The sequence below is a fragment of the Dromiciops gliroides genome, chromosome 2 (assembly GCF_019393635.1).
Source record: "Dromiciops gliroides isolate mDroGli1 chromosome 2, mDroGli1.pri, whole genome shotgun sequence".
Lineage (NCBI taxonomy): Eukaryota > Metazoa > Chordata > Mammalia > Microbiotheria > Microbiotheriidae > Dromiciops > Dromiciops gliroides.
The window spans coordinates 246,861,908-246,880,331 of NC_057862.1; the positions used below are offsets into that span (position 1 = coordinate 246,861,908).

Consider the following 18,424-nt stretch of genomic DNA (forward strand, 5'->3'; position numbering starts at 1 on the left):
TAGAATATAGATTGTAGAGCAGGTAGAAATCGGAAATAAAAAAGGGAATGTCTTCATTGGGAGTTCCCCGTTGCAATTAAATCTCAGATCCAGTAAAAAAAAATTAACATGAATGTTAGCTTGTCTGCTCAGATAAAAGGTTCCACTGTATTTACATATCTTGATACTTATGCAAATATACTAATGGCTTCTCAAGCTATTTTTCTTTTGCTAACATGTGCCTATTACATATTATCTTACATAAGACAAAGTTCTGCTATTGTCTATCTCTGTTGAGGAAATAATGAAATGACCTTATGATGCAGTGTAAGATGTAGGTTAGCAATCAGAAAAGAAACTACATCCTTACTGAGAAAGTTGTTAAACAAGGTAATAGGATACACTGAAAGGTTATACAATTGCCTGTGGTCTTTAGAAACAGGATGTATTTTTAGTTGGCTAGAATGTGTGCTTCCACCTGGAATAGCATTTGATCATTCAAGGTAATGATAATAGAGTTATAGATGAAATGAAGATTTCAAATGTGTTTGCTGTGATTATTTGCACCAGACAAGGCTGTATTTTCACAGTTTTTGTTTGTTATCTGCTTCTCAACAAATGTTGTCCTCAAATACTGTGATGTAAGTATTAGCACTAAATTTAGACCAGACAAGAATATATTTATTCTGCAATGTTTTAATAGCAAAAGTTAAGTATCAAAGTCAATTGTTCAAGGTTTTCTACACACCAATGGCATACATATAAGGGAAAGATCAGTGGACTTAGAGCAAAAAGACTTAGGCTTAAATTCCAGCCCTGCAAACTCTACTCATAGTCACTCATGTCTCCAAACCTCAATTTCCTTATCTGTAAAATAAAGATAATTATATCGGTGCTAGCTACTTACCAGAGCAACTATAAAACCCAAATAAAAAATGCATATGAAATTTTAGCTGTTGCCATTGTAATCATAGTAAATGTTAGATTGCTTTGTCATTGCCATACTTTGTTTTGTCTTGAAGGTACCAAGAAGACACAGGCTGGGGAAAGCTATGTGGTGCAGTGGATAAAGCACTGGCCCTGGATTCAGGAGAACCTGAGTTCAAATTTGGCCTCAGACACCTGACACTTACTAGCTGTGTGACCCTGGGCAAGTCACTTAACCCTCATTGCCCTGGGGGGGGGGGCACAGAAGAAGACACAAGCCTACAGAACAGTATCTGTCATCTTACTAAATGACTTGTCACCAAAAGTTGTGAAAACCTTGGTAATATATCTCATAATAATACCACATAGAAGAAATATTTGGTTGTCAAAAGCCAGTGTTGTTTTAAGATGCTAGACTAAAACATCCATGGAAGGAACGTGCCTAGTGTTGCTAGTTAATTTTTCTTATATATGTAACCCCTATCCCAAAACCCATTACTATGGGACTCTCTCCTTATTGCTGGAGATGAATGCCCTTTCCTACATGAGAGGCAGGAAGAGTTGGTGAGAACTGAAGCTTTCATCAATCCCTTTCCAGTCCCCTTTGGGGGAGTTTTCAATCAAGAGAAGTGAGTCTTCAAATGAGTAGCCTCAAGCATTCCTGGCTTCTAGCTTCAAGAGGAAAGATGGAAAAGGTCAACCCTACTTCAAATTACTGAAAGAAAAGACTTTGGGAAGACATGGAAGGAGCTGTCAATCTCTATCATGTTCCTGGTCCCATGTTGCTATCCTAGAGACCTCAGGGAGTTTCCCCTTGGGTGAAATCTCAAACGCTCTCTCTTTGTTGAGCTCTTATCTTGCTCCCAACAGAAGAGTTTCTTCTCTTTGTATTGTCTAATATATATCATTTTGTAAACCTTCTCTGATTTCTGTTTTGCTACAATTTGGATAAATGGGCTTATTTGCTATATGGATTTGTTGTGGAACTGGTGTTTACTGGGAAGGAGCCAAGCCTTGGATATAGAGCTTGGGATCCTCCTTCTGCCCAACATGACAAAGTAACCCAAAGTTAGATAGAAGCCAATCATATTCCCTAAACTAAAAATATTTAATAGAAGAAATAGATATACTTCTAGTCCAGTACCCCCTCTCACTGAGCCTCTGGGCCCAATTTCCTGCTTCCCCTACTGGAAGAAATAAAAATATTCCTTGGAGAATAGTAAGAGGCTAGAGATGTCTATTTTTCTTCCCTTCAAACTGTACAATAACAAAACCTTTTCCACACTGATGGGCCTCCTACATGTGGGGCACACACCTTCTGCTACATATACATAGGTGATCATAGATTTTTAAAAGGAAAAAATTTGAAAAATCATCTTTTTCCATTCCCTCATTATACACAAGCAGAAACTGAGACACAGAGACTAAGTGATATTATATACATAGTATACCATAGCTTCTTTAAGTATTTCATAAGTTCCATAAGGTCAAGAACTATGTTTTTATTTACTTACATGCTTATAGATATCTATATGGATATATATATACACATACATGATTATATATGTATATAGCAGTAAATGTGTACATATAAAAATATATAAGAGATATACATCAAATGGCATGGTATTTGAACACTTTAAGGAAATTTTGACAAAAATATGAAGAAATAAAACTTATTGTATTCCCTTCAAGTTATAGAGAAGTCTAACAAAAAGATAAATAATAAAGAAGTTAAGGTGCTGAATAGCATTTTAGAAAAGTTAAATATAATGGCTCTCCAACAGTTAATAAATGAAGCAATCAGAACTTAGACTACACATAATTCTCAAAAGTACATAGCATATTGCTCTTTTTATGGTGGTAAGGATAAGGACTTCTAGGGCAGAACCAAGGTGGCAGAGGAAAGGCAGTGAGCTCTCGAATTCATGACACAATTGCTCCCAAAAACATCCAAATAATGCCATAGGACAATTCCTGGAGCAGCAAAATCCACAGAATGTGCTGAGATCATTTTCCAACCAAGGATGGCTTGGAAGGTTGGAAGAAGGGAGCTGCTATGCTGAGACAGGAGTGGAGCCCAAATCCACAATCACCCTGACACAGATCCAGTCCCAGGAAGTCTTCACCAGAAAAGCAGACCCCCAGAGCCTCTGAATCAGCTGAAGCGCCTGTGTTGTCTGGAACTAAGCTCACAGTCTGGTGAGTGGGCTGAGCCCTGGGCAGGGGGGAGACTATAGGGGTCTATGCTGGTGCTAAGGCAGAACTTGGATTTTACACCCCTGCTGAGAACCAGGAGGTAGGCTCAAGTAGCAGTGGCCCAGGTGGGAGAGGGGCACAGGCTCTTCGGAGCTGACAACCACAACACACAAAGCTGGTTGATTAGCAAGTTGGTCTGGGGTCATCTAAGGACCAGTTAACAGGCCGGGCAAGTGAAGAACCTGATTCTCCTTAAATCATACCACCTGGGACTTCTTAAGCTTGGGATACTGCAGCCTGGAAACAGTGCCCCACTTTAAGGGGAAAAAAAATGTCGAAGAAGTAGGTTTGGCAATACCAAATCGTAAACTACATTATAAGGCAGTAATTATCAAAACTATCTGGTAGTGGCTAAGAAACAGAAAAGTGGATCAATGGGAAAAGGAGACATACAATTTACAATAACAAATAAATATAGTAAGTTTATATCTGACAAGTTTAAAGCCTTAAGTTTTGGGGATAAGAATTCATTATTTGGTTAAAAAAAAGTTTAGAAAACTGGAAATAAGTAAGGCAAAATTGGAAATAGACCAATATTGTATACCATTTACTGAGATAAGGTCAAAATGAATACATAGCCTAAATATAAAGAGAAAGAAAATGTGAAGAAAATCGAGCATATTTCTTATCATACTTATGGATAGGTAAACAATTTACAAATAAACAAAAGATGGAAAGCTGAATAAGTGTACAATGGAAAATTTTAATCATGTTGAATTAATAAGTGTTTGTACAAATAAAACAAATATAGCCAAGATCAAAAGGAAAGAAAGCAAACAAACAAATTGGGGTGAGGATTTTATAGACAGTTCCTCAGATAAAGGTCACATATCTCAAATATGTAAAGAATTTTGTAAAATCTATATGAACATGAATCACTCCCCAATTAATAAATGGCCAAAGAATATGGACTGGCACTTTCAATGAAGAAATCAAAACAAATTATGGTAATATAAAAAGGTCTATATCATTATTAATTGTAGAAATACAAAATAAAACGATCTTTTTTTTTGGGGGGGGCAATGAGGATTAAGTTACTTGCCCAGGGTCACACAGCTAGTGTCAAGTGTCTAAAGCTGGATTTGGACTCAAGTCCTCCTGAATCCAGGGGTGGTGCATTATCCATTGCACCACCTAGCTGCCCCCATTAAAACAATCTTGACATATCACTTTACATCTATCAGATGGGCTAAAATGATTGAAGGGGAAAGTGACAAATGTTGGAGGGGAGGGTGAAAAATTAGGACACTGATTCAGTATTAGTGGAACTATAAACTGATTCAACCATTTGGGAGAGAAAACTGGAATTATATATATCCAAAGATTTATTAAACTGCTCATACCCTTCAACCCAGAAATATCAGTACTAGATCTATGTCCAAAGATGATTGGGGGAAAGGAAAAGAACCTATATGTTCTAAATTATTTATAGAAGCTCTCTTTGTGATGGTAAGGAACTGGAAATTGTGGGGATACCCATCGATTGGGGAATGGCTAAACAAGTTGTGGTATATGATAGTGATAGAATGGTCCTGTGCTATAAGAAATGATGAGCTCATTGATTATAGAAAAACATGGAGAGACTTCCATGAAATAATGAAGAGTGAAATGAGCACAACTCATTGCTACCCCCAAAAGAAAAAAAAAAAAAGACAGGAAATTTTTCCATTCGTAGTGGCTAGCACTGGTGTTTCTAGGCTTTATCTTTGAAACATGAAGACAACTAGGCAATGCACGGTAATCTGAAGGCTCTGTTCCTCCAAGTAATCACACTAGAACAGGATGCCTGCAAGTGTGAACACACATTCTTATGGGTCAATAAGCTATTTCTAAAGTATCCAGAAGCAATTTACTGAAGAGGACTGGATCTTGTAAATCAATCTATCAAAAAAGAAATAAGGGAATAAATAATAATGGAAGGAATAAATGATTGAACCAATAAATAAATGTGTGATTGAATGAATAAACAACTATCCAATCAAATTGTTACTGAATACATAGATATAAAGGTAGACAAATGAAGGAAAATGTGTAAGTAAATAAATTAGTAAGCAAACTAATGCACAGAGGAATAATGAGACAGATAGGTATGTGTTAGATAAATAGACACTTAAATAAACAAAACAAAATCAATCAATCAACAAAAGATTAAAATGAATGGATGGATGGACATTTGGTGATACAGCACTGAGAACTCAATGTTGATAAGAGAAAGCAGTGGCTGCTTTTCAGAATCACAGCTCCAGATCACCTCAGCCTGGGCAAGGACCAGAACAGAGATGCTGGTTAAAACAAAGTGCTTCTAAGACAACCTACCTAAAGGTGTATGCATAGCAAGTTCTTTCTAATCATTTCCCCAAGCATTCTCTTGAGTGTGAAGACTTCAATTACCTAAAACCAGCATTCTCTATCACTATACAACTATCCTGAACTTCTACTCAAAGAAGAGTTGAAGTAGGATCATTATACACTTAGAGAAGAATTCACCTGATGCTTAAATGGATACTTTTTTTAAAGCATTTAGTAAGGTACAGCTATGTGTCAAGAGAATGTTAAGCCCTGAGTGAGAGATAAGGCAAAATGAAGACTTAAGTGGAAATTCCATAAATATAAAGCATGGGAAGAAATAACAGTATTACAAAGGAGATAACATTTTAAAAAACATCTACTAGCAAGGTGACAGTAAAATTAATAACAAGAAGAGTAGATGAGTGAGAAAAGACATTTTTTAAATTGATTTTCATGCTGCTATTTCACATGTTTGCTTGTTCCCGAAGACTTTCCTCTCCCTCTTAAGAAATGACTTAAAAACAATATTGGTGGGGCAGCTAGGTGGTACAGTGGATAGAGCACTGGCCCTGGAGTCAGGAGGACCTGAGTTCAAATCCGGATTCAGACACTTGACACTTACTATTTGTGTGACTCTGGGCACCAAAAAGAAAAAAAAAACAATATTGGTAACTTCACTATGTCTCCAATAATTAACGGGATCAGTTGTAACCAATTCCCACTGGTTTAATCAATTAAGGGTCAAGAGATCTCTGGCCTGAAGGGGCAATATGTGAATACCCTTGCATAATTGGAGCCAGAGGTGATACAAAGGTGAAAATTCAGCCCTATACTAGGGATAGGAAATACTTTAAAAACACAGGAGTTCTCACCTTTCATAGGTAGTATAAAGGAAAGAATAAACAAAGGAAAATATATAAACCTCAGTCCTACCAAAAAAAAAATGACGACAGAGCTCAATCCTGAGAGGAATATCTAAGAAGGAAGGAATCAGAGGTAAGCTTTGCTTGGAATTGGGGGACAAGACAACTTGGACCTGAAAGTCTTAGGTGTGAAAATCATTGTGAATTGTAACTCATTACTATGCAAAAGAACAGAGGTGAGAACTCAGCCCTGGAGCAGACACTGGAAATACAATCAAATCTCAGGAGTTCTCACCTTTTGTGGGTGGAGTAAGGGGAGGACTTAACCATAGGAAGACATATAAAAAGACCCCAACAAGTCACTGCTACTAACCTTTGTTGCCAGAACTCCAGGGAAAGAGTGAGCATTATCTTCCTGAGAGAAATATTGAAGAAGGCTAGAATCAGAGGTAAACGTCTATTTGAAAAATAGTTTTCCTCCATGCCATATTTTGGAAAAGGCCTTCTCTGGCCAGTAAAGAAATTATAAGATAAGGGGGGCGGCTAGGTGGCGCAGTGGATAGAGCACTGGCCCTGGAATCAGGAGGACCTAAGTTCAAATCTGGATTCAGACACTTGACACTTACTATTTGTGTGACCCTGGGCACCAAAAAGAAAAAAAAAACAATATTGGTAACTTCACTATGTCTCCAATAATTAACAGGATCAGTTGTAACCAATTCCCACTGGTTTAATCAATTAAGGGTCAAGAGATCTCTGGCCTGAAGGGGCAATATGTGAATACCCTTGCATAATTGGAGCCAGAGGTGATACAAAGGTGAAAATTCAGCCCTATACTAGGGATAGGAAGTACTTTAAAAACACAGGAGTTCTCACCTTTCATAGGTAGTATAAAGGAAAGAATAAACAAAGGAAAATATATAAACCTCAGTCCTACCAAAAAAAAAAATGATGACAGAGCTCAATCCTGAGAGGAATATCTAAGAAGGAAGGAATCAGAGGTAAGCTTTGCTTGGAATTGGGGGACAAGACAACTTGGACCTGAAAGTCTTAGGTGTGAAAATCATTGTGAATTGTAACTCATTACTATGCAAAAGAACAGAGGTGAGAACTCAGCCCTGGAGCAGACACTTGGAAATACAATCAAATCTCAGGAGTTCTCACCTTTTGTGGGTGGAGTAAGGGGAGGACTTAACCATAGGAAGACATATAAAAAGACCCCAACAAGTCACTGCTACTAACCTTTGTTGCCAGAACTCCAGGGAAAGAGTGAGCATTATCTTCCTGAGAGAAATATTAAAGAAGGCTAGAATCAGAGGTAAACGTCTATTTGAAAAATAGTTTTCCTCCATGCCATATTTTGGAAAAGGCCTTCTCTGGCCAGTAAAGAAATTATAAGATAAGGGGGGCAGCTAGGTGGCGCAGTGAATAGAGCACTGGCCCTGGAGTCAGGAGAACCTGAGTTAAAATCTGGCCTCAGACACTTAACACTTACTAGCTGTGTGACCCTAGGCAAGTCACTTAACCCCAATTGCCTCACTAAAAATTTAAAAAAAAAAAAGAAAAAAGAAAAAAAAAGAAAGGGGACAAAAAAGAGAGACTAAGGAAAGAAGTGTTTGGGTTTATGTTTGCATTGAGAAGGAAAGTTAGGGGTACAAAGATGATTTGGGATTTTCCTTGCCTTGTTGCCATATTAGATAAACAGAAATGAGATTATTCTGAGCCTTTGAAATAAGATCAGTTATTCTGAAGGTACACAATAAAGTAATAAGTTTGGCCAAAGTGGAGATTTTCTGTAATATTAAAGAGGAAGTAAAGATGTTTTCTTCAGAAGATGGTGACCCTGAAGTGTGGGTTAAGAGGAAGAGGAGGTGAGGGTAAGAAATATTCAAACAGGGGCAGCTAGATGGCGCAGTGGTTAAGCGCTGTCCCTGGATTTCAGGAGTACCTGAGTTCAAGTCCGGCCTCGGACACTTGACACTTACTAGCTGTGTGACCCTGGGCAAGTCATTTGACCCCCCATTGCATGCAAAAAAAAAGAAAGAAAGAAAGAAAGAAAGCAAAAGAAAGAAAGAAAGAAATATTCAAACAAACCCCATCATCTAGGTTCTTTGGAACATTCAGCACTGTGAGGGTTGGGAGGGGGTGGGCATCAGTTTCCATTGGGATACTAGCCCTGTACAAGGAATCAGCTCTTTAGCCTCTTCAGCATGACTAGGGATGAGACCCAATTGTAACACGGACTTAGTCTACTCTTCCTTAGCCCACAGTCTCTGAGAACTAGAATTCTTAGGTTTCCTGGTTCAGTTTGATGTTAGGCCTGATACTTGGGATCCCTAATTGATCTGCTAAGGATGTGTCATAGAAGTGCAACCACCTTTGTTGCTGGCCCAATACTGCCTCACTCCTTATAATACAACTTGCACAAAACTTTTGTGAAGCTATGGATAGCACAGGAATACCCTCATCCAATTTTTCACTGATTCTTTCTCCACAGGTCCAGGAACATGGATGTCAAAGGGTTAATTGAAAGCCTCAAGGAGGATCTCACTTGCTCTATATGTATGGGTTACTTCACTGAACCAGTAACTGTTAAATGTGGCCATAGCTTTTGCATACAGTGTCTTCTGCAGTGCAGGGAGGGAGCTGATGACACAGTCACCTGCCCAGAGTGCAGAGGAGTCATAAATTGCAGTAATTTGATACCCAATGAGAGCCTGCAGAATCTGTCCATCACTGGCAAAATGCTCAGGCCTCATTTACTGAAGAGCACGGTGTACCTGACCACCTGTGATCAACATGGGGGAAAAGAGAAGCTCTTCTGTGAGGAAGACCAGAGACCCATCTGTGAGTCTTGTTCATTAGCCCCAGAGCACAAGGATCATCATGTCCTTCCCTTGGACAAGGCTGCTGAAAAGTGCAAGGTAAGAGTGTCTGCTCACTAGAGATCTATGCCAAGGGAGAAATGGTGTCTGCTCATTCAACTCTCTTTGTGACCACTTGGGGACACTGCCATATTGGGAACACAGCTCAACCTACATTGCCCAAGGAAAATTCAAAGGCTTCATAACTATCCATAGATTCAAATCCAAATTCACACAGTTTATTCTTACTTGGCCTTCCAAATTCTGGTGTTTTGTTTTCTTTATAAAATTCTGAAAATTATAATAGTGCCAAACTCTCAGTGTTATTGTTAGCATCCAAGACCTAACAGACATCAGATTTGTTGATAGACTTAAAATGCTGTATAAGTGTAAGGTATTAGAAGCTCAGAGTTCTCAAATGTCCAGATCTCTGTTCTATAAAATAGTTTTGACAAGACTCTGCTTTCTTGCAGGAAAAGCTCCAGGAGACACAGAATATCTTACAGAGAAAAGAAGAGAAAATTAAAATTGCACTGAATAATGTGCAAACGAGGGAGGAATATTGTAAGGTCAGTATTTATCTGTTTTTCCTGGAGAAAATGTAAGAGGTACATTGTCCTTTTGAGGCCCTTCTCAGAAGAAATAAGTAATAATGAAAACGACAGGCAAATCATGTTTTTGCAAAGGTTCAGATTCATATTCATGATCAAGGGATGAAATATATTCTTGTAATGACAGGTAAACAATTTAATGCCTAATGCCTGAAGAACTTTGTTTTCTTGTAAAATGCTCAAATATATTTATGAAGAAACAGGTTCCAGACAGCATTTGGACATTTTGCGGGAGAAAATTATCTCTGATGGATTTTTGAGAACTTTTCCTTTATGGGATATTTCTCTCTATTATTTCCATCATTACCTACTCCTTAAGAAAACGACCTTCCAGAAATAGTCTACCCCAAAAGTACTGAAATGGGAGATGTGGGCCTAGCAGTAATAAAGCTGCACCTAGTACCCAAGTTCATGAAGCCTCTTAGATATCTACTAGTATTAAATAGAGAGCACAAATGTTTGCCACTCATCTCTTCTCTTATGGACTTTTCACTTCTTTCTTTATCTTACTTTCTTTTTCTACAGGAGGATGTAAAAGTTTTTAAAAAAACAATTATAGCTGAATATAAGAAGATTTACAAGTTTTTACAGAGTGAAAAAAATCAATACCTGGAAAGACTGAATAAGCAATTAAAAAACAACATGGCAAAACATAAGGCAAACAAGGCCAAAATATCACAAGAGCTCCAAAATGTGCAAAGAATGTTATTAGAAGTAGAGGGGAGTTTGGGCAAGACACCATCAGAAATGATCCAGGTGAGTGTGTAAAATATACGGGTACAATTTCTTTAGAAATGAGGAATAGAAGGTACTTGCCCTTTCATCCATAGGATAGTAAGAAAAGGGCCTCAGGACTAGTTAGTAGAGTGGGTCAGTTCAAGCTTTTCCTTAGATAGAATGAGGAAAAACTGAAGGAGAATGGCAAACTTAAGTTATATCTTCAAGGATTTGCAGAGTTGTGGAGAGAGCCCATTCTTGGCTTGGGAAATTTCTACAGAATTCTCTCAAAGTTTGAGAATCACTAATCTAGAGAACTGGTATGTCTTTGTGAGGCAAAATTTGAGGAGGCACATTAAGGATGTGAAATGGGTCAAGAAGAAAATGTCCTGGATGGAAGAAAAGTTTGAACTCGATGTCCCAGGGCATTTCTTTAACAACTGAGAATATCTAGAATTACAGAAGTTTTAGGTAGGAGGTTAGATGTCTATTCAAGTACTTTACTATATCACTGAGTTATTACACTGGGTCTTCTACATACAAGAAGGGGGGAAAAAAGAACAAATGGATTCTATTTAAAAAAACAGAGGGGCAGCTAGGTGGCGCAGTGGATAGAGCACCGGCACTGGAGTCAGGAGTACCTGGGTTCAAATCCGGCCTCAGACACTTAACACTTACTAACTGTGTGACCCTGGGCAAGTCACTTGACCCCAATTGCCTCACAAAAAAAAAAAAACACAGGCATGATTACATAATTATTCTTAGGAGTTTGGTGCTTTTGAGTTTCCAACATAACTGTCATTATCTTATTTGTGATTCACTGTCATTCTTTGAGTTAGATTAGAGAGATTTTAGAATCTCAGTCCTATAGAGAGGACAGTGAGATCTGGAGAAATTGAGAGGATGCCCTATGACCACACATATATCATAAGAAGAAGTAATGCCTAAGATTGTGTCTTCATGGCTCTGTGTCCTATATGAAGTCAGACTATCACTCAACAGAGATGTTGTCCAAAGTAATTTTGTCTGCCTTTAGATGTAGTAAGTTACTTGCTATGGGAAGTCTCTCAAAGGAAGCTGATTGACCATTTTTGTGAAGTTCATTAGACATCATTCTTGCATCAATGATGGGTTGGCTTAGGTGACCTCTGAGGTCTTTTGTAACTCTAAGGTTCTCTTTTTACCCTCCGCCCCCAAATTATCAGTACAGCATTACCTTTCCAATGCAGGATGGTGCTTGGACAGTTAATACCTCATTACCAAAAGTACCCTGGAACCAAACCTCAGTCTGGGCTCTATTCAAATTTCAATCTTTTGAAGATGAGACCATACTTCTTCAGTCTCAGAACCCACATTTTATATTCACATCATACAAAAGAAGGTTGACTAACTTCAGTCTCTGAGACCCCCAAACCTTTTCCATCTTCCTCATTAGCTCTTCTCTAATTCAGAGTAAGTAAAAGTTGACTCTATCAAATGAGTTTTTTGTTCAAGGAAGGTGGAGACAAGAGCAGTAGTGTAGAATGGCAATGCTCGCACAATGAATTCATTTCTTCATCGGCAAAGGCATAAGGCCAATCAAAGAGCAACCAAAGGCTAGTTCTAAACAATTCTACAGAGACTTAAATTGTGCACATATGGGAATGTCTCTGGAAAAGAGTTCTAAGGGAGTCGCAGATCTATGGGGAAGTGTGTCTGGGTTCTATGAAAAAGACAATAGTTTAAAAATAGACTAAGGAGCAGAACACTAAATCTCTTTATTTTCTCCCCTCAGGTTATGAATATTCCATTGGAAAGGTAAGTTTCCATACTCTGTTCAACTAATTTGAAAATGCAGGTTCAGTGGGGGAATGTGATTTTTTTAAGAGGCAAATTGGGATCTACTCTGCTGGAACACAGTTGAAGGATTTGATCCAGATAGGGCTCTGGAACTCTGAATAGAACAAATGTAACTAACTGTGGCCTGTTTGTAGGAATGAGGAGCAGCTACTTCAAGAACTGAAGCTTGATTTCTCTACCTGGACCACCTACCCAATTACTGGATTGAGAAAAATGCTCATGAACTACCAGAGTAAGTTACTCATGTTACTCTCCATTGACATTTGGGAAATTCCTATGTTCTTTGCGATGGATTTGCTCAGTGTGCTATCATATACAAATGGCCTCAGGTTCTGCTATCCCATAGAAGTCATCTCCACATATCCTGTTCAATATCTTCCCACTGAACCCAGAGGGTTCCTGAGGAGAATTGTCTTATGTGAGCCAATTCAGTGAGGCTGATGACTTTGAGCAGCCCTCCCTCATTTAAATCCAATTCACTTCTTTGAGAATGAAGGACAAACAATAGCTATCCCATATAATTTATTTCAACCTTCATATGATTTATTCAGGCATTTCAGTTGTATCAGTCTCTTTGTGGCCCCATTTAGTGTTTTCATGGCAAAATTCATGGAGTGGTTTGCCATTTTTTCCTCCAGCTCATTTTACAAACAGCATTAAGTGACTTCCCCATAATCACTCCCTTGGTAAAGATCTGAGGCCAAATTTGTGCTCACGTCTTCCTGACTCCAGGCCTGATGCTCTAGCACTGTGCCACCCAGTACTCTATCCACTATGCCATTGAGCTACTCTCACGTGGTTACCAAGGTGCTTTCTGGTTTTCCAGTTTGGTATCTCAACGGTCCTGAATGATCCTATTTATTTCACTCATGAACTGAGCCATTTTCCTAAATAGCTGGACTGTTTTACAGCTGTTCCAGCAGTAAATTCATGTACCTAGAATATCCCTTTATTTTACATACAATGAGACTATGCTACTGGAAAGGTAAGTTGATTGTCCAAGTATAGGTGTCAAGAGGAGGATAATCTCCTCAAGAGTTCTTATATAATCCCATATGTATCTTGACTTGAGTTCATAGTGTGAGATTGTTCAGGATTAAAGAATTTTTCTTCGTTTTTGTTTTTAACCCACAACATCTGTAATCCAAGGCTAATTATCCATTTTTTCCCTTTTCTCTAGGAGATATAAGTCTGGATCCTGAAACATCAAATCCTCATCTTGTCTTGTCTGAAGATTTGAAGCATGTCAAGTGTGCTAGCATCCCACGGGACATGCCTGAGAATGAAGAAAGAACTGAGGATGCTTTCATTATATTGGGGACCCAGACCTTTACCTCAGGCAAACACTATTGGGAAGTGGAGTTGGGAGATAATACAGACTGGCTAGTAGGTGTCTGTAAAGATTCAGGCAACCAAAATGAGAACCTCTCCATATTACCTGAGGATGTAACTGCCCTAGGAGGCTACAGATATTTAAATGATTTCTTCATCAGGAAATTACAACATGGCTCTCTTTTGTGTGAGTCCATAGGTAAGATAGGCATTTTTCTTGATTATGAAAATGGACACATAGCATTTTATAATGTCATAGAAGAAACCGTTCTCTATACTGCCCCAGACATCATCTTTCAAGGGACTCTTCGGCCTTACTTTGCTCTTTCCCTACATAATGAAAAAGGAATTCCTGCATCACTCAGCATATCTCCCAGAATAACGAGTGACTGGTGACTGGAAATGACTCTAAAAAAGACTCTCTATTCATTTGAACTCATGTTGAAATGGTCAATAAATTTATAGCATGATTATCAAAAACAATGACAATAAAGTTGATCTTTGTACTTGGTATCAATATCATTTTCCATCAAAACTTATTATTTTCCTACATCAAATCTATCATATTTTATATATGTGTGTGTACCTACTGTGAGATTAAAATTGGATATTAGATCATAAATCTCCCCTACTTAACCTTTCCCTTAATTTATCTCCCAGACTAGTAAATGGAAGAAGCTTCTGGTTTTCTAGTTAGAGCTTTTATTGTATGGTAGTCACAAGGTGATGTTGATTAGAAGGATAGGAAAGTAGAAATACAATACAAATCGTCTTAAGTCTAGGCTTAGTCTATATTCCGTATAAAACTCACCAAAACCCAAGGCCACCTTTGGGGAGAGAGACCGAGTCAAGCGCATGCTGTTAACCGAGAGCCGGGCCGAGTCAAACTCCAGTCAGCATCTGTCCGTGCAGCGCAGCCAGGAGACCAGCGGAGCAGGAAAAAAGGCCCCACTTCCGTTCTCTCCTTGCCTTTTAAGCTCGCACCCCGGAAGTCGAGTGCTCAGCAGGCAATCTGGCATGCGTCGCAGGCGGACTGGTGTGCGTAGCTCATGCTGTTGGTCTCCTCCCCAAAAGGGTGGTCCTAAAAAAATAACTGGCGTCTCTCCATTACCTAACCGACTGTTAAAACTTTTTACCACACTACATACACATATCTACATATATTTGCATACATATTTGTTTCTATATATGCACACATAAGTGTGTGCATATATGTTTCTTCATTCTCCAAGGTATATATTTTCTTTTTTAAAAAAGGGGGGGTTTAATTTTATTTTTCTCAATTACATGTAAATCCAATTTTTAAAATTCTTTTTTTTTTCATTTTTGAGTTCTGAATTCTGTCTCCCCTCTCTTTTGACTTTCAAATTTCTTCCCTTTTTTTGAGAAGGCAAGCATTTTGCTCTAGATTATACATCTGCACTCGGGCAAAACATATTTCTCTTTCAACCATGTTACAAAAGCAAACAAAAATTAAAAAAGAAAATTTTAAAACTATGCATCGGGGGCATCTAGGTGGTGCAGTGGATAGAGCACCAGCCCTGGAGTCAGGAGTACCTGAGTTCAAATCCAGCCTCAGACACTTAACACTTACTAGCTGTGTGACCCTGGGCAAGTCACTTAACCCCAATTGCCTCACTAAAAAAAAAATAACAAATAAAACTTATGCATCAGTCCACATTTAGATTCTTTTGGATCTTTCTCTTGAAATGGGTAATGTTTTTTATTATAAGTTCTTAAAATTGTCTTGTGGCATTGTATTGCTGAAAATAACTAAGTCATTCACAGATGATCAACATACAATATTGCTGTTACTGCAGTTGATGATCTGGCTCTGTTCACTTTACATCAATTTAGCCAATCCTGACAAAGAAAACACAAAGAAAAAAATAAAACTAAATAAAAAGTCAGTGCAATAAAAACTGCTTAAAAAGTAAAATTGGCCAAATCAAAAATGAACTACAGAAATTAACTGAAAAATAATAATTCCTTAAAATTTGTAATAAGTGGGACAGTCAGGTGGCTTAGTGGATAAAGCATCAGCCCTGGAATCAGGAGGACCTGAGTTAAAATCCAGCCTTAGACCCTTGACACTTACTAGCTGTATGACCCTGGGCAAGTCACTTAACCCCAATTGCCTCACACAAAAAAAACAGATATAGGTTATACATGTACAATTATGTAAAACATTTCCATATTAGTCATTTTGTACAAGAAGATGAATAAAATTTTAAAATGAAAGAAAATAAGAAATAGCATGCTTCAGTCTGTATTCAATCAATATCAGTTCTTTTTTCAGAGGTGGAAAGTATGCTTCATCATTAGTCCTTTAGGATTGTCTTGAATCATTGTATTGCTGAGAATAGTTGTCATTCACAGTTCTTCATTGAACAACATTTTTGTACAATGTTCTCCTGGTTCTGTTCACTTCACTATGCATCAGTTCATATAGGTCTTGCCAGCTTAAGTTCATTGTTTCTTATAGTGTAGTAATATCCCATAACTTAACATACTGCAATTTGTTCAGCCTTTCCCCAATCAATACATATCTACTTTAGTATTCTTTTTTTGTGGGGCAATGAGGGTTAAGTGATTTGCCCAGGGTCACACAGCTAGTGTCAAGTGTCTGGGGTCAGATTTGAACTCAGGTCCTCCTGAATCCAGGGCCAAGGCTTTATCTACTGTGCCACCTAGCTGTCCTCAATGTATATCTACTTTGTTTCCAGTTCTTTACAACTACAAAGAGAGCTGCTATAAATATTTTTATATATATTGTTTCTTTTCTTTTTCATTTTATCCTTAAGGTATGTATCTATTAATGTATTATCTTGGTCAAAGAGTATGCCCATTTCAATTACTTTATGTTTATTGACTGATTGATTCAGAACTGCATTCCAGAATGGCTGAAGCAATTTACAGCTGTACCAAAAGTGGTTTGTGTGCCTGTCTTTCCACACTTCTAACATTGACTATTCCCATATTTTGTTATCTTTGCCAATCTGATGGGTATAAGATGGAGTCTCAAATGCGTTTTAGTTGCCTTACTTATTGATGGTAGATCAAATTCTTTCGAGTGGTTACTAAGCTCTTCCAGGAGTCCCTGCAAAATTTTGGGACTTGATGCACTAAGCACAATGTCATTCACAAAAAAGAAACCCTGGGGGCAGCTAGGTGGTGCAGTGGATAAAGCACTGGCCCTGGATTCAGAAGGACCTGAGTTCAAATCTGGCCTCAGACACTTGACACTTACTTGCTGTGTGACCCTGGGCAAGTCACTTAACCCCCATTGCCCCACCAAAAAATAAATAAATAAATAAAACAAAACAAAACAAAAAACCCAGAAGATCTCCCCAGCTACAAAAGGATCCATTTTTAACTTTGACTCTCTTCTGGATCTCTTCCATCACAGTAATAAATATAGTTGGTGAGCATATAGTTCCCCATAGTATACCTAATCATGTGTTTGTAAACAGAGGGTCATTTAACAGTGTTATTTCTGTTATTTTTTAAAAATATTAAATTATTTTGATGTACATCTGAAAGGCATTTTGTTGGATATGAGCCTTTACTCTACTCTACCAAATCAAAAACCCTTTTTCATAATTAATGGAAAATGAGCACAATGAAATTTTATACTCCCTATACCTTAGAGTCAATGACAAAATAATAAAGATGTGGTCCATTATTAAATATTGCTTGCAAAAACCTTGTTTCCTAGGAATACCCTACAGAGGATGGCCTTGATTTATGTGTACATTTCACATAAATACGTTATATAGAGGGGAAACTAGGCATATTCAGTTGGCAGTTGATGCTTCCTAGGTCACCTTTTTTAGTATTATTAAAGAAAACACAAGTTTTTTCACTCTTTTGGTACCTTCTTCTCCTTCAGATACTTTCCATATTGATCCTTTGGTACCACAGATCTCTTCCATGTATATACTTAGTCCAATCCACCTACTTTTCACATCTTTGCTCTCCTTCATGATATTTCTACCTCCCTTATGAATACATCTGAGACTGTGATGGTACGGTCCAAATATAGTGATTCTGCTGCTGATGAAAACCGTTTGTTATGTAAATCTTTATAGATCATTTCCATTTCTCTTCTGTTTGTTATCCTTCTTCCCTTTTCATCCTTAGATGAGCTTGACATGATTTTTCTTTGTTAAATCTTTTGCCAGAATCTCCCTTAATGCAGCCTTTCTATTGGAATGGGAGAGTGTGTTCTATGACTCTTCTGTCCATCAGTTTATGCTGGTCTGATTGTATGACAAGTGTACTCATGGCTCATACCAGCACTTTTCAAATTGATCTTTGGGCCTTTCTCCTAGATGATATACTCTTTTGTAGTAATATGTATCAGAAAGATGGAGGACCTCAAAACTGGCCCCTGAGCCAGCACCAGTGTATGTGTTTTGGGGTCCTCCATCTTTCTGATACATATTACTACAAAAGAGTATATCATCTAGGAGAAAGACCCAAATGACTACCCAAAGATCAATTTGAAAAGTTCTAAGACAGACCTCTTATGTGAATGAAAAAAGTATAATAGGACGTGATTGGCTTACCTCTTCCTGCCCCAATCATGACACCTACCCAAAGAAACACCTCACACACTACCACCAGCAAAAGGAGAACATAACAAGCAAAATATCAACAAACTTGTCTATTACTTTCTCACTCACCCAGAAATGGAGTAGGGGAAAGAAAAAGATTATTCACAAAGAGCTAAAGCAGATAG

The 18,424-nt window shown here is 38.0% G+C and overlaps 1 long non-coding RNA gene across 1 annotated transcript; it reads left to right on the forward strand.

Annotated features, from left to right (window-relative positions):
- Positions 1–10,463: 10,463 nt before the first annotated feature.
- LOC122740599 lies at positions 10,464–12,581 on the forward strand. Its single transcript, XR_006354761.1, has 3 exons — positions 10,464–10,548; positions 12,284–12,306; positions 12,483–12,581. It is a non-coding gene; the product is annotated as an uncharacterized LOC122740599 (long non-coding RNA).
- The last annotated feature ends 5,843 nt before the right edge of the window (positions 12,582–18,424 follow it).